The following is a 16,207-nucleotide window of genomic DNA, read 5'->3' on the forward strand; positions in this document are numbered from 1 at the left end:
GGTCAAGCGAGAAAATCTATTACATAAAAATGTTTACACTCAAACCCTTTTATGTTTTTTTTCCCTCCCTGGTTTTACATTATTGTGTTTTTACAAGTGAATGTGAGGTGTATTGTGCTCATTGGGAGGGTATAGCACAGAAGAAATGAGACGGGTGAACACACAAATTGCAAATTCCAAGTTCTTTAGCGGATATTTGGAGACTTAAAATGTATGTATTCTGGTAGTAGTTTTACTGGTACAAACTTCTATACAAAATGTGTGTCAGTTTGTCAGATGAAAGTAATGGCATTACTTTCATCACTGAGGAGGAGGAAAAGACAAGCAGCAGGTAAAAGGGTGTGAGTTTATGACATCCTTGGATCTAGTTTCGAGTACATTTAGATGGCTAACCATTAATTGCTTTCAGATCTGCCTCAGACTCATTAGGGAGCCATTCGGCTGTCTGTTGACATGTTGGAAAGCGTTTCAAGAAGAGATTTATTGTAAAAAAAAAAAAAAGAAAAAAAAAAGAAAGGTTGAGAACATGGGAGTGACTAGGTCTAAAGCTATGAATGTTCACAAACAAAAACTCAAATATACATGCTTGTGTATGTTTCTCTCTTATTAAACATATCAAAATGTCAGTAGGTAGTATTGTATCCAAGTTTAAATTTCTTTAACTTTAGTACAGTACACAAATATTGACTACACACACCTGGGTTTGATGTAGAGGTGGGACTACATCATTGCTTGAAGGTTACAAATGACTTCAAAGTCTTTTCAGCAAAGTTTTGTGTCAAGTTCCATATCTATGCATCCAATTTCTAAGCTGAAATCAAATCGAAACAAAACACTGAATCAAGTCCTATGTACTAAACTTTGAATGAAATATTAAACAAGTCATTTGGTAAAACATGTTATTTGTTCACAAAGTAATTATGAATAACTTGTTGAATTCGTGATTAACTAGAGTTCCAAGTTTGATCTATGGAGCAATCTCAGGACACAACAGCTTTTTTTATTGATTACATGACAAACTTTTTAAGGGAAAGTTTAAAGAGGAACATTTTAAGGGGAAGATTACATAAAATAATTTATGTGATATTTTATCTAAATATATATTTTTTAGTATGGCTTACAAATGTGAAGAGTTAATACTTTCAATGAAATTATTTTAAATGGATTTTCCAAACCAAGTTGCCAGAAAAATATAAGCAGACTAATCCATCACGGGAAACAGTAACTGCATTCCTGTACAAATGGTGGTCTCCTCCAACAACAGTACAAATGTGTTTTTCTTATTAAAATTAAAGCATCACCAGATTTCTGAAATAGCTATGAAATTATGCATACAGCAGTAAATGTAACCTACCTGATCAAGCTGACTTTCTACTGATAACACAGGAGAAGTTACAACTTTATTGTCTGCCAGATGTGTAATAGTCTGACTCCACATACTGTGTTTTAGCACAGGGCAACAGCACTGAGAACGGAATCACACTGAATAATCGGATGAAATCATTCAGTTTGAATGAGGGGCGTACTTTCAACTTCACTGCTGCAATGGTGTGTACAAAGGTTAAAATTATAAGGGAGAGCGTACAACACTTTGTGTTACTTCAGTCTGACTGCAGATCAAGTTCCATGACTTGACTCCACACTTCTGATTTATGGCATAAAGAGTCTCCTCTAGCCTGAGATAACCCTAACTGCTACATTTCAGCAACCTTCTTCTGCTGCTGCCATGCTCTGGCTTTATTTATGCTTGATTGTATTTGTATTTGTGAGCAGACTAGCACTGGATGATATAAATTATTTTCTCTATGGTTTAATCCAACTCTGTACTCCTCTCAAGAGGAACTGTGTGCTTATATAATTTATGAGTGCAAAAAGATGGACAAGCACACTCATCTTTAAACAGGACTCCGTGGCAGACATCCCTCCACCACACTGGCTGTCAAAACTGCTAATCTGAAGCCTTTTGTTTGCTTTTCTATTATCATGTCAAGTAAACGAATAGACACACTATAGATTTATATCATATTTTAGCTCTAAAATGTATGAACAATAATGTTTTAGCAAATCCCTTGCAATTAAAGAGTGCAATAAGTGGACTGATGAGTCTGAAACTGGAGAAACATTGTGGAGAAGTGGAGTTCATTGTAATCAAATTGAATGCACTGGACCATACCATGAGTCACATGGGTATCAAAGGTCTGTGTAATTCTTTCCAACAGCTAATGACTGTAAATTACTACCAATGCAATGTTTAATTAGTTTGATGCAGTCATGGTCACACACTAACAATTTACAAAGTCTAGTAAGGTTGTGCTTTTATTCCTACAGTTAAAGAGTAAGAGGGAGAAAAAGAGGATGTGATGTACAAAGAACTACAGATTTAGTATACTTATTCATATGTGGTTTTCTGTTTGCTTCAAAAAATGTTCAAGAATATTGTTACTCTGCAAACTTTTGCTGATCAGATCTTTCAAATCCATTCTTCTACGCACAAAAACACCAACAGTGAGCTGTCACAGTCAATAAATGCCACAAAAATCTTGTTGTGACAAGGTCTTGCCCTGCTCACTAACCAATCCTGCAAAACATCAGTATTATTGATCAATCACATTCTTTCTGATGAAAATGTAAGGAAAAAGGGCAGCAGACTTTTTTTTTTTTTACTTTATTTCCCACTCAGCAGACATTTTGTATGAGCTGGTCTCTACTTTTTTTATTCTATCTGAAATTTTTTTTAGCAACAGCGGTCTTTCATTTCATATGCTGATATGGCAAAGGGTAAGAGCACCAACATGCTATACATTTATCATACTGAAAATGGGGGAGTTGTGTGTGCTGGCAGGAGCATACTAGACTCAAGCACACGTTGGCCTTTCAGTTTATTGATCTGACCACAGCTTCAAGCACTACGAAATCCACAGAGACGATGTATAACCCACACACCGCACAACAACCTCCAGCAAATATGACAATATTCAACTTGACATTTAGATGTGGATGAATCAATGGCTGAAACGAATAGAATCAGCTGTCTTCATGGTCCAAAGTGAACAGTAGTGTGTACACAAGTGTGAATGGGTAGGCTGACGTGAAAGTTCTTGCTGGTCTTGTGTTCTTAATTTAACTACTAGCTGCTTTTCAAGAACTACAGTGGGAATTTACTGTTGATATTATATACTGTATGTCATAGCTTATAAGTGTCCATAAACATAAGGGGGTCTAATAAAAGTTCTAAGATTTGGCTGCATATGAAAGAAAATGTACAAATGACCAAAAATGCAATGGAAGACTTAATGATCTGTGTCAAATTTAATACTGTTGACCCTGCAAGCAACAACTTATTGTTGACAGCAATGGTCAAGAAATCTTTAATTTGCAAGAAATTTGCATACATATTTCTTTTCTTTATCAAGCTATACGAATTATGTTTAACTGTATGTTTGAAAGTGCATACTCATTGTATTTCATGCTATGGAGCAGAGGTCTTCAACTCCAGGCTCCTGTTAGAGAGCTTTATTCTACATCTTAAACACTGAAAGGAATTCATGAACTTCAAATCCAATTTTTAATTATTACCACTGCAACTACTCCTACTCACCCTATTATTGAGGTCAGTAGGATAGGTGTTGGGGATTTCACAGTCCATAACAGGACACCCATTTAAGAAGCTGAAATGTTGTCAGTTGTTGCCAATTCCATTTTTTACTGAAAAAGGAATGTAAATTTGGCTCACTTTTTCCATTTTGGCAGTTTATTAGGACCTTGGCATTCTATACTGTTTACCACTGATTTATTTACTATTTTACTTTTCCTTCTGCTCGACTCAGCACAATGGGGAGCGGAACTTTTTCCCACTAACCTCCAAACTCTGGAATTGTCTCCCTCTGGACATTCCCAACACCGATACTATGTTCACGTTTAAAATTGCTTCCACATTATAATTTTCCTATTCTTCTCTAATTGTTCATGTGTACTGCTGCTTGTTATGTTGCTTAATCTGTACAATGTCTTGGAGTGCTTTGAAAAGCACTTCTAAATAAAACGTGAAATTATTATTATCATAATCCTATTTTAAAACAGAACATATCATTATGCAGTACATATCATTATGCAGTACACTAAGTTGGATAATATAATTAATAATGTCAAATATATAAACCCTCATTCCAATGATATTTTACTACAGTTTTTTCTTTTATTTCTTTTTGTGTGCAACCATGAAATATTTGCTTATTAAACAGTATTCTAGCATCAACCTTTTTCATCGAATACTGTGCCACACACAAACAAAGACATAATGTTCTATTAATTTAATTAAGCCTAAATGCTCAAGCCAAGTCAGGCTGTTAATTTAACTTTTTGTCTTGCTCGTATTCTATATCAATATTTCAACATACATAAGACAGGAGTGGCACTGGCTGTTTTTGTTGAACTACGCAACATTAGGCTTAGTTCTTGCTTATGTTGGTAGAATGTTTTACATTTTCCAAAACATATGCCTTAGGGATTGCTAAAAATCCAATCAGGGAGTATCCAAGTCATCCCATCATTAACATGTACACTTTGTGCACAAGAGGTCATGGTATGACATTTTCTTGCACAGTGTGTATTAATGAGTGGTGATGTGAAATCTCATAACATGTAATGAAGTTGTAACCAGTGGGGGCATAAAAAGAGGTCATAGTAGAGTCAGAGCCTAATGGCTGGTGTTTGAGAGAGTGAGCCATGAAAGGAATAACCAGCTGTATATGGTGGAGAGCAGCAGCTGTTATGGCCCTCAATTACACATCCGATTTGGCCTCCAGAGGTTGAAGCATATGCTATAGTTTTCTGCCAGAAGAACTGACCTTACACTGCACTCGAATTTTAGTTTTATGCTAAGTGTAGCTTAACGTCATAGAAGTAATTTAGACAAATTTTAACCATGTTTTCCTTTTTTTTCATGATGTTGAGTGCACAAAAAACTTGATTCCAATGTTATAAAAACATCGAAGAGGGCTATAAATTACTGAATGATAATTCTCTCAGCTTCAAATCTTCTGCTAAATGGTTGCTCTATTAATATTCAAATGTAACTTGTTGCAAAATCAATTGCCCCTTAAGGGACAGGTGAATAAAGCCAATTTAAGTTAATTGAGCCGCTGAAAAGCGATCTGCTTTGAACAATTTGATACATCTGACAATACAGCTACATGCTTTTCCTATCACTTGAGACATTTTATAGCCAAGTTCTTGTGACAACTATTTTGCTTCCCGAGTGATGAATATTTAGACTTTTCTGTAATTACAAATTTCACTAACGAAAACATATTTTGATTTCTAAAAACAGCTTTTAATATTCTAGAAAGCAAAAGGCAAAAAAAAAGTACATTACATGTTTAATATTTTTGGTGACAAGCAAACATATCTGGGAAAAAAAACAAAAAAAAATCTGTGAATGTCTGTGCCCACATGACAGAATGCAGGTCCTCAGTAAACTATTTGATATGTATGCCGTGCCAATCGGTGTAACACTGCCAGAGAACGACACAAAAAGACACATCAAACGGTGCCATATTGATTGCTTGTCACTATCCAAATACTGTAACTATGCAGCTGATATGCAGCTTTGCATGCTAGACTGAATCAGCAACATTGCTAATTGGCTATACATACAAACGAGAAGAGGTAAACCAATCAGATTGTAAACTGAAGTTATTATAAAATACCGTATTTATACAGCCAGCAAGTACAAAAATATATAAAACCAACCACTAAGAAAGATACAGTATTTTTTTCTGGATGATCATGTGTTTGTTGGCTCTCTTTATTTACTGTATTTAGAAAAATAAAAAAAAGTTTCCATGTTTTATCTTGTTGTAGCCTTCAGTTAAAACTGCATTCAGAAAGGTTATAAAAAATTATGAAAATTACTCCCGACTTGAACTTGCAAGTGGCGGCATGTAAGTACTAGGTTTGATATCACCAACTACAAAACACAAAGCTATAAAATATTACACTTTTATTAAATAGTTAAAATGGCTTAGTTATTTTCACTCTTCAAACTTCTGAATTTAATGGATGTTTCTAAAGACATGCTTTGTGCTGTCAAGAAGAACTAAAGCATGCTCAAAAAGAAAAAGTGTCTTCTTAAAAGCCACTTTGTTGTTTGCAGCCATTCAGCCATACATAATAATAAGCTCTTGGGAAATACAACCATCTCTTTTTTTATATTTTAGCCGTTAGACATACTTAGAGAAACTCTGTGGTTTATATTGCAGCGCTCCATTCTTTCCTTCAGCTCTGTGTCTTTCCTCAAAGTCAACCATCCATAATCATTGTCCTGTTTGTTCTTCTTTGTGGTCACCTCTCTGAGTTTCATTTTAGCTGTTCTCCATTTTTGATTTGATCATCCTTAACACATTCTGGTCTGTTTTTCTTGTAGTATTACAATTTTCAATGACATTTTATTGGATACCATGTACAAGTTCTTAATTTGACAGTAAAGATAACAGTAAAGAGAAATGGGGCCAAAACGTTAATCTTACAAGGGCGTTATGTATTTTGCAGGCACATTTATAACATAGTCAACTAACTAAAAATGCTGTATATATCAAACATAACTTAAGCAAAATTTGACTCTGCAACATAACACCTTTAAATTGGGGCTCTGTCTCTTAATGAATCTCCTGCTCTTTTAACACTCTGCTTTCAGCACATCATCACAACAATGCTACTCCATTATGTTGTCTACAATCATTTTTAAGGGTGTTTAACTGAGAAGTAGCTTATATTGATATGCTCAGCAGACTTCCACCAGGCGTTTGCTAATTGCTGCTGCCGCTAGTCTGGAGGAGAGAGGCGGTGCTCTGTGAGCTTTGTGAGAGAAAGCATTTCTTCACCCCAAAATGGGTTCCGTGGGAGATTCAAAGATTTCTCAAACATGAATGAAAGAATCAAAGCAACACTCCAGGTTTGTTTTTAATGAGGGAATAACATTATTTCATGGTATAAAGTTTTAAAAAAGTCAACTTTACATAATGCCACCCCAACTTTTAAATGCCAGTATTTTTCCTCTAAACCTCACTCCATATACCAAATATTTCGCAAATAATGTATATTTGTTTTTTATTATTATTATGCACCTCACCTCACTGACAAATGTAAACATTCAGGGAGTAGACATTGAGATATTGGACTCTTAGTACCTGTTTGTTCACTTGAAAACAAACTGGACTGGACTCATAAGACTAATGCTTTTTGCAGGAGGGGTCAGGGGAGACGTTCCCCACCGAGAAGGCTGAGGTCTTTTGGATTCCAGGGGACACTCCTCAAGATCTTCATTGACTTTGTGGTGGCATCAGCCATCTTTTATGGTGTAGTATGTTGGAGCAGCATTTTCTTTACAGCTGAGAGGAAGCAGTTACAAATCAGGAAGGCCAGCTGTGTATTCGGATGCCTCGCAACCCAGTGCAGTTGGTAGGAGACAGAAGGACTCTGGCTAAAATAGCATTACTGATGAACAATTTCTCCTATACCATGCATGACACTGTTGCTGAACTGGAGAACTCCTTCAGTGACAGAGTGCAGCATCCTAAATGCACAAAGGAGCGTTATCATAGGTCGTTCCTCCCAGAAGCTGTCAAACTTTGTAACCATCACTGCTCCCATCAAAATCGATATGTTTTTACATACATGCTGGTGTTTGCACAATCATCTACTATGTTCTTACTTATTTTCAAGTGACTTTTTTTTTGTTATTGACATTTGTATTTCAGCATTGATATATTGTATGAAGGTATTAGGGCACTGTAAATAGTCTGCTTCTATTGATCGATAGTGTTACTAAGCTTTACAAATGTGTCATTTATTTGCCATGTGGACACAGGGTGGAATGGGTTTCCTACGTAAGACTGACTGCAGGTCTTAGGAAGTCTGTTGTTTTAATGCTCAATACACATGTACAACATGTACACTAAAAAAAAGAACTAGACTCAGTTGCACACCTCTTGGATAATGAGTGTTTCTAATGACTACACAGAATTTTCTATTATAATCCTATACAGGTTATTATTTTTACTATTATTATTGTTGTTGTTGTTAGTCTTGGGTTTTTTTTAAATAAAATGCTATTGGGAAGTCAGTCTAATAGTCTACTAACTGAGCCACAACAGCCCCAAACTGTTATGTTACAAAGCCATTATAATTAGAGTTATATGAACATTTTATAAAGATATAAATATAGTGAAAGGGTGTAGAGTTTAAATGGCACTGAGTGTATAAGAACTGGTAAATGCATAAGTTTGTATGAGAGTTTAAGTACAGAAACGGAGACAGAGGAAACAAGAAGGAAAAAGGCAACTGATAAGCACATTGGAAAACTGAAATTGAGATGACATGTTTACACACAAACATATCTGTACCCCCATTAGTGGCTGTACCAGCAGCAGTCAATAGCACTAACCTTTGATGCTACTACACACATACACAGACACCCCAACAGCCTTCAGTCCTGCAGCTGAAATGCCTATAATCACTGAGCTCCCAGTTTTGTGAGCACAGATAGAGCTTTAATGTCATCCCACAACACACATACTGGCACCCGGTTTATTAAGATAAGACCATAATGTCATCGCTGCGTTGTGATAAAGTTCAAGGGGAAAACCAATGCTTGAGTCCTTTTGCTCTTTTAAATGCAGTGAAAGGTGGTAGAGAGGAAATACTCTCTTTTCAGGTAAATGTGTCATGGTAAAGTGTGAGTCTGCACTGATATGTTTGATTATTGTGTCACAGTTTAAAATAGACAGGGATCATCAGTTTCTGGGTCACCATACCCAATCTGATTTGTTTTGTGGTAAAGATGTGCTGAGTTCAGAAAAAAGATGCAGTATTTATTCATCTGTACATAGCAAAATGAAAATAAAGTTCCTTAACAAGATCTACACTACAATAAAACACTATGAATGAAAGTGGATCAAAGTTGAGTCTTTTTAAATATGTATCTTGTTCTCTAAGGCCTTGTGTAGATGTTAGTTCAAGAGAGATTCATTTTCATAGCTTACAATACTCTATTCAGACTCGTACATTAGACAGCTAAAATTGTGAAAACTTTGTCTATTTTGGCTGAACTACATGAGACTTCACTTTGTCCACAGAATGCAGTGCTAAAGCCAGTAGCTGGCTCAAATCAGATTTTTTTTTGGTCTGAATACCCCATAATAATAAAAAGTTAAGCTAACATCACTCTACAATAACAGATAGCAGAATTTTTTGGTACTTATGTTAACTAAAGAATTATATAAAAGAGCTGGTAAAAAAAAAGCATCACACAGAATAAAGAACTATTATTCTTAAAAATGTATTCATTAAATTAATTTACCCACTTCTTCTGTTGTACTGACCTCGACCGCTATTAGACTGACCTTCCCAACAACATTTCTTGACAAACAATGCGTCATTCTTTCCATCCTCTCCCTGTTTAATTATGCAACTCCTCCTATTGATTTACTCCTCCCCTTTATGTTCTATAATTAGAGGTCAACATTTATTCCCAGGACTTCATTGCCACAACAAAGACATTGAAGCAATGTCGAATGATCTGTTTGTAAATAAAACGGGATAAACAACTCAGCTTCCAGCAACTGAGCATGGCTATACCAATACAAATATTCTTCAAACTATTCTACAAAAAGTTAAGCTAAAATTGAATAGTCTAAATTACTCTAAAATAATGTAGATGAAAATCACTTTAGCGTGCTTAGTTACAAGACAGTATATCTATACATGTCAGTAAACAAAAGAAAACAAGCATAAAAAACAAGGTACACCCCACCAATCTAAAGTCTGAAGAAATTCAAGATAAAACAGTGATTTTAAACCGCATGCAAAATTCTAAGCCTAATTCACAACTATGAGCCATTTGGACTGCAATTGTACATACAAGTAACACAATGAAGCCAAAACATGTCTGATGTAATGCTGCATTTAAATAAACACAGTCATACCAGGCTCTTTAAATTGTCACAGAGACAAAATAATATAATATAATATAATATAATATAATATAATATAATATAACAGAATATAATATAATATAATATAATATAGTTGTCTTTGTTTTGATTGTTAATGACAGCTCATATTTTCTTTCTCAAGCATATTTCATGGCCTTTGGGTCCAAAACGGATCAGTGGTAATTCATTATAAATCACTGAAAATTCATGCACAGCATGTTGATGAGAAAATGCATATTCATCACTGGCAATGAAGCACAGCAGCATCACAACATCTGATTTTAAGGCTCCACTGGCAGTGGAGGACTGCTAAGCCCAAAAACCGGAGGGAAAATTAGAGCAAATGAGTTAAAAAGGAATATATCTTCCTCTTCTTCATGTTTATGTGTTTTATTGCAGGGATAAACTGGCATTTGCTTGCAATGTCAAACTGGTCGTTAAGTATTATCTTGCAAACTTGTTCACACAAAGATTCACACAAGGGTAAAAAAAATAAATAAATAAAAACAAAACAAATAAAAATAAGAGACTGTACATGTAGGACTCATTCATCATAAGATAATTTAAATGAACAGTTCCTAAAAATAGCATAGCATTTAATATTCATATTAAAATAAATGTGCAACGCAGTTGGTCAAGGCGGGCATCCTTGGAAAGAGTAAGTCTTTCTGATGAGCTCATCTAACTGCTTAGTTCTTGCTAAGTTGCTGTTCCAACATACTACACCAGAAGATGGCTGATGCCACCATAGAGACAAAAAAATACACGTTACCAGCTTCTCTTTACCTATTTATACAGGGCTAGAGTGCTTACCATGGCAGGGGCTTTTTGTGCAAATACTGCAATATAATATAGAAACACAGAAACATTGAATGTAATCATTTGGGGGAAAAAGTTTTGCTTTCTCAAACTCTATTACATTTTTTTCATCCATTTTCAGTCCAGATTTGAGATTGAGATGTTTAACTGTATAAGCCTTTTAAGACTGATACTTTGCATCCTCCTTCTGATTTTTTGTTTGTTTGTTTTTTTAGATGGAAATTGTTTAAATTTCCAAAAAAAGAGGCAATAAAAACCTCATAGCAGCAGTGACAGGGATTGTCATTTTTTTGAGTTCATTAATTGGTCAGCCAATTAATAACTTGCATAGTATGTTTTTGTAAAAGAATACTCCTGTGCCAAGAAATCGACTTTCCTCTTCTGTGTGAAAACTAGATAGAAAGGGGATATGTGTGCACCGACAAGGAACCTAGCTGGCACTGGCTCATATGCACTAGACTGAGAAAAGGGCAACAGAGCAGGAAAATGTTAAATAATCCAGAAAATTGAATGAGCATGTTGGGTCTGCAAATGTATCAGACACTGTGTGGCAAAGTGCTACAAAATGGGCGAGGGCTATTTTACTGAAATCCATCAGATAAAGAGGAAAAGTCTTTCCATTGTAAATTAATTTAGATATTTAAAATCCAGATATCATAAAAAATCATGACTAATAAAACCACAATTGAGTTACTACAACACTGTGGAGAAATCTGAGAGCCTGTCAGAAGCATAATACTGGTAGCAGTACTCAAGGGATCAATACTTTGTATTTTGTACAATAAAGGATCTGCAAGGAGGTCACTACTTTGCAAAAAACTGTAAAAATACCCAGCATAGGGAAGACTGCTGACAAACCAAATAAGTGAGAATATACATACATTTGTGGGAGAAACACAAGCACTCCCCTATGACAGTAAAACAGGTAATGCTAATTCAATTCTTTCCCGAAAGGCCGTGGTGGTAATACTGTTCTATGGAGGAAGTAGGATGAAGCACTGAGCAGAGGCTGAAGTACATTATGGGGAGGTCCTTGAATATTTGTCTGAACACTTAGGAATATGTCCCCTTGTTTGCTCCACATAAACTAGAAGTGTTGCAGAAATTTTGAACATCCCCAAAAGAGCATCTGCACATTTTTCTGAGAATTGCAGCTCACAGACTCCAATCTGATTCTACACAATGTAATAGAGATGAACTCCCCACTGCTGATAGACATTAAAAAGATAGCAAGCTTCCAAAGTGCTACACAAAAGTAACTCTCCAGAAAACTAACAAGTCTGCACACACTCTGTATAAGATCGTTCAGTTTTCAATTTGATCTAAAAAAAAAAAAGAGAGAAGTTTAAAATCTTTTGTCGTGCTATGTTAAAAGTGTTTTTTTTCTGATACTCTGCTTTCAGCACATCATCACAACAATGTTTCTCCATTACTCTGTCTACAACCATTTTTAGGAGCAGTTCATATGAGAAGCTCAGCAGATGACCAGTTCCACTGGGTATTTGGTAATTGTTGCTCCCACTAGCCTGGTGGAGTTGATTGGGGAACAAGAAGGGTGAGGCGGAAACTCAACTGGGGACTGTAGATCCAACAAGAAGCTTTGTGGAAATAGGTGGGACTTTGTAGGAGCAAGTGCTTAGGCTACCACGGGATATTCAAGAACTCTTCAAAAATGCATTAGAGAATCAAAGCAACACTAGAGGTCTGTGTATGATGCAGGAATAGCATTATAACACAATATAAAGCTCACAAAAGTAAATTTTATATAATATCCTGCCTTTACAGTGTTAGATATGCCACTATACAAAGCAAGATAAGAAACAGTTTAATGTTTGTGCTAAAATTATTTGAAACTGCAGCAGCTGTTTGCTGAAAATCCGTGGCATTATTATGTTGCCAAGAAGAGCAGGTTGCTAGAATAGAGTGGAAAATAGATCAAGGGTTTGGTCCTACAGTAATGTGGGCGCTGCTGGGATTGTGGTAAAGAAAGACCTTTGCCAAAATGCAAAGCTCTCAATTTCACACTTCGTTGTTTTCACAACTCTCACCTCATGCTCATGAGATGGATTATGACTGAAAGGATGAGATCCCAAACACAAGCTGTTGAGATGAGCTTTCTCTGCAGACTGGCCAAACTCGGTCTTAGCGATAAGATGAGGAACTCCATCATCCAGGGGGAACCTCTTCTCCACATCAAAGGGAGCAACTTGAGGTGATTTGGGCATCTGATCTTTAGATTCTGAATGAGCTGGAGAGTATCTGTGGATAAAGATTTCTGCATGTTTCGAACATATGGACGGATGGATGGATGAATGAAAAGCACCAGAAATATTAACGTTATAATTAAATGTTCTAATGTTGAAATCATTTTTATGGAGCAATCAGTATAACATGACTGGCAACAGAAATAATTATTGTTATTTCTATATTAAGAATGTAGAATAAATATTGTATTAATAATAACTATTATTATTGTGATCCAATTGTTCAAATTAGATCTCGTCCAATTTGAGATTTCACTTTTTTATTCAATTTAAATACAATCAAAACAAAGACTAGCAATTCAGGATAGACTGACCATATAAATATCAAACAAAGTCACTTTCCATTATGTAATTTTTTTTTTTAATTCTCCTTCCACGATTTCAAATGCTCAGACACATGTCAAAGACAATTATGAAAATAAATAAAAAATGGGTCACTGAGTCTTTTGGTATATCCTTATTGTTTGTTTGACGTAAGCTTCAATAAACAAACCAAAAAGCAAGCACTCCTTTACAGTCAGACACAGATAATTTCAGGCATTTCCACACACCCATGAATGTATTCTATTCTTTGATCCCTCTAATCATCTGTTTGTCTCTTCTTGCCAAGTCATTTGGATCAGCTTTCAGTTCACATTTACCATCAGGGCCTAATGCATCTGGAGGGGAGGTGATTCCTGAGAAAAATGATCGTACCAATAAGTGATGTAGCGAAAAACAAGGTCCCATTTATCTCTGAGCATCTCCACATGTCTCTGTCTATCTTTTAACCCTTTAGTCTGTCACTCTGATCATTTCCACCTGCCTGTCAGGAACAAAGAAGTAGAGATCTGTATTCATCATTCTTTTCCAATCTTCAGACTCAAATTCCAAAAACTCTCCATGTTATGTTTCATGTTGATTAAACGACTGTTATGTTACAAGAAAAATAGAAATCTCTTTTAAAAGGGTGAAAAGGGTCTCAGTATCACACAAAAGCAATTATCAGAGTCCATATTGTACAACAGCTAAAAACGTTTTCAATTATTATTGTGAATGATATTTTATTGTGTAAACTGATGAATGATTATAAGAATGCATCCACTCAGTGTTATTTGTAGTTATGGAGGCTCCTTCAACTACTTTGGCAGTTTAATGGGTTTAAACTTTTTTCATTTACCAATGTCGCTGCTCACAATTGCAGTACATCAGAACAGAGTGCACTGCTGCTTAATGCAAAAATCACAATAATTCCTTTATAACCAATAACCTTATATAATAAACGATTTTGACTGTACAATGTTATGATTTCTATCTTTGAGCTATTCATACAACCAATAGGCAAGTTGACTCGCCTATTTTTCTATTCATGTATTTCTTGTTGCCTTTTCTCCCCCAGGTTTTCTCAGAACACGACATTAACTCACCCGATCCCCATGTCCCGTCAGTGGTTATGTAATCCCATTTGCTGGTGCTCTTATTAGAACCATTAGAGCCTTAGTCACCTATTGTTATTTAAAGTTATTAAATTCATTTGTAAAGCTCATTTTTAGTTCTACACATATTTAGAATGTTTTTATCTCTCTCTCTCTCTCCCACTACAGCCTGGATCACTTGACCAAATATGCAAAATGGACTCCTCCTTTAATTCATGTTGTTCACCACAGGTCTGGAGTACCCTACAAGAGCTGCAGCTTTGGAGATTCTCTGACTCAGCTGGCTAACCATTACAATTTGGCCTTTCCTAAACTCACTAAAACTTTTATCCTTGATGATCTGCCCTTTTTCTAGCACAAAATTTGGCCAAAATGTTAACTTCATACCTGATATATCCCATTAACATCTGCCAAAGAAGAAGTGTCATTCAATGTAAGACTATGTCCATTGCCTAATAGCAGTTCAATACTGGCGGTTCAGTATTTGCAAATTAACTTATTTGCAGATTTTTCGATAGAACACAACTCCAAATTATTTGAGCCTATTTGCAGATTTTTTCATAGAGCATATCTAAAATATTATTTTAGTTAAATATGAAATATTAATTTCAATTAAATATTACTGATTTTCCTTGCTGCTAATTGGCTGTACCCTCAAGAGCAAATATAAAGAGGACTGTGGATATCAGCTTTTGTGGTAGTGCCAAGATGGTTTATGCTGTGTGTATTTATGTATATTAAAGTGTAATTGGTGTGTGAACAATTAAAACAAGCAAGTTTTAGAGGGGATCGTTAAGTGTAACTAACCCCAAAATGAACTGTTTTGCAAATAAATTGCCTAAATCGTCTCTTATGGGTTTTGTCTTTGTGTTTCTGTGCAAATTTTTACATTTTAGTTTAAATTTGTCTAATGCTGCAATAATTTACCCAAGGATGCAGTAGCCATCATTAGGTTGACGGCTATTGCAGTTGAATATTCTTATTGATTACAATTGTACAGCTTGGTTAGTGACCATGTCATACAGGTAAAAAAAAAAAAATCATCTCACTCAGAGACCTGTTCCCTTGGCAAGTCAGGAGTTGGAATGGCAAGAGAGGAAAGCACTGAGTGATAGCGTTTCTCAGCTTTGCACATGTATGATTTATTTGCAATGTGGACACGGAGTGGAATGAGACTCCTCTGCTCTGTGCCAGGGGTCCACTTTACACGTTTCCATATGCCTGCATGTGCATTTAGAACCCCTGCTCTTATCCCCAGTATGTGCTACCACTTTTGATTGTTTTAGGCACTCTGTGACAAATAGTACAAGGACTAATAATCAAAAGTGCTCAAGGCAAAAGATTTTTCTTTGAACTCAAAGTTTAAAAAAGGATACATAAACATGTTTTTCTTTCAAATTGCTCTGAAAATATGACAGCCTATTAATGTTTTAAGCAGACTTTAAAGATTCCCTCAGGATGTCCTGGACCTTTAGACTTAATATCAAAGACCGCTACATAGCAGCACAGCTTCTGATTTGATTCCATGATGCCAATGTATAAAAACTCAAACCCACATACACAGTTGTGAACACCCCTTCACAAGATAACACCCCATCTTTCACCCCTCCCTGTCACGCCTCCAACCAAATTAGATTGTGATTGCTCTTTCCGAGGTCACTTTTAATTAAACTGAGATGAGAACATGACACATGGGATTAAGCCCCATCCTACCACT

The 16,207-nt window shown here is 35.7% G+C and overlaps 1 protein-coding gene across 4 annotated transcripts in view; it reads right to left on the reverse strand.

Annotated features, from left to right (window-relative positions):
- grid2 (glutamate receptor, ionotropic, delta 2) overlaps positions 1 to 16,207 on the reverse strand; it is a 453,461-nt gene that overhangs the window by 173,940 nt on the left and 263,314 nt on the right. The gene's annotated exons all lie outside the window — the stretch shown is intronic.

This window comes from Xiphophorus hellerii, chromosome 12 (assembly GCF_003331165.1).
Source record: "Xiphophorus hellerii strain 12219 chromosome 12, Xiphophorus_hellerii-4.1, whole genome shotgun sequence".
NCBI lineage: Eukaryota > Metazoa > Chordata > Actinopteri > Cyprinodontiformes > Poeciliidae > Xiphophorus > Xiphophorus hellerii.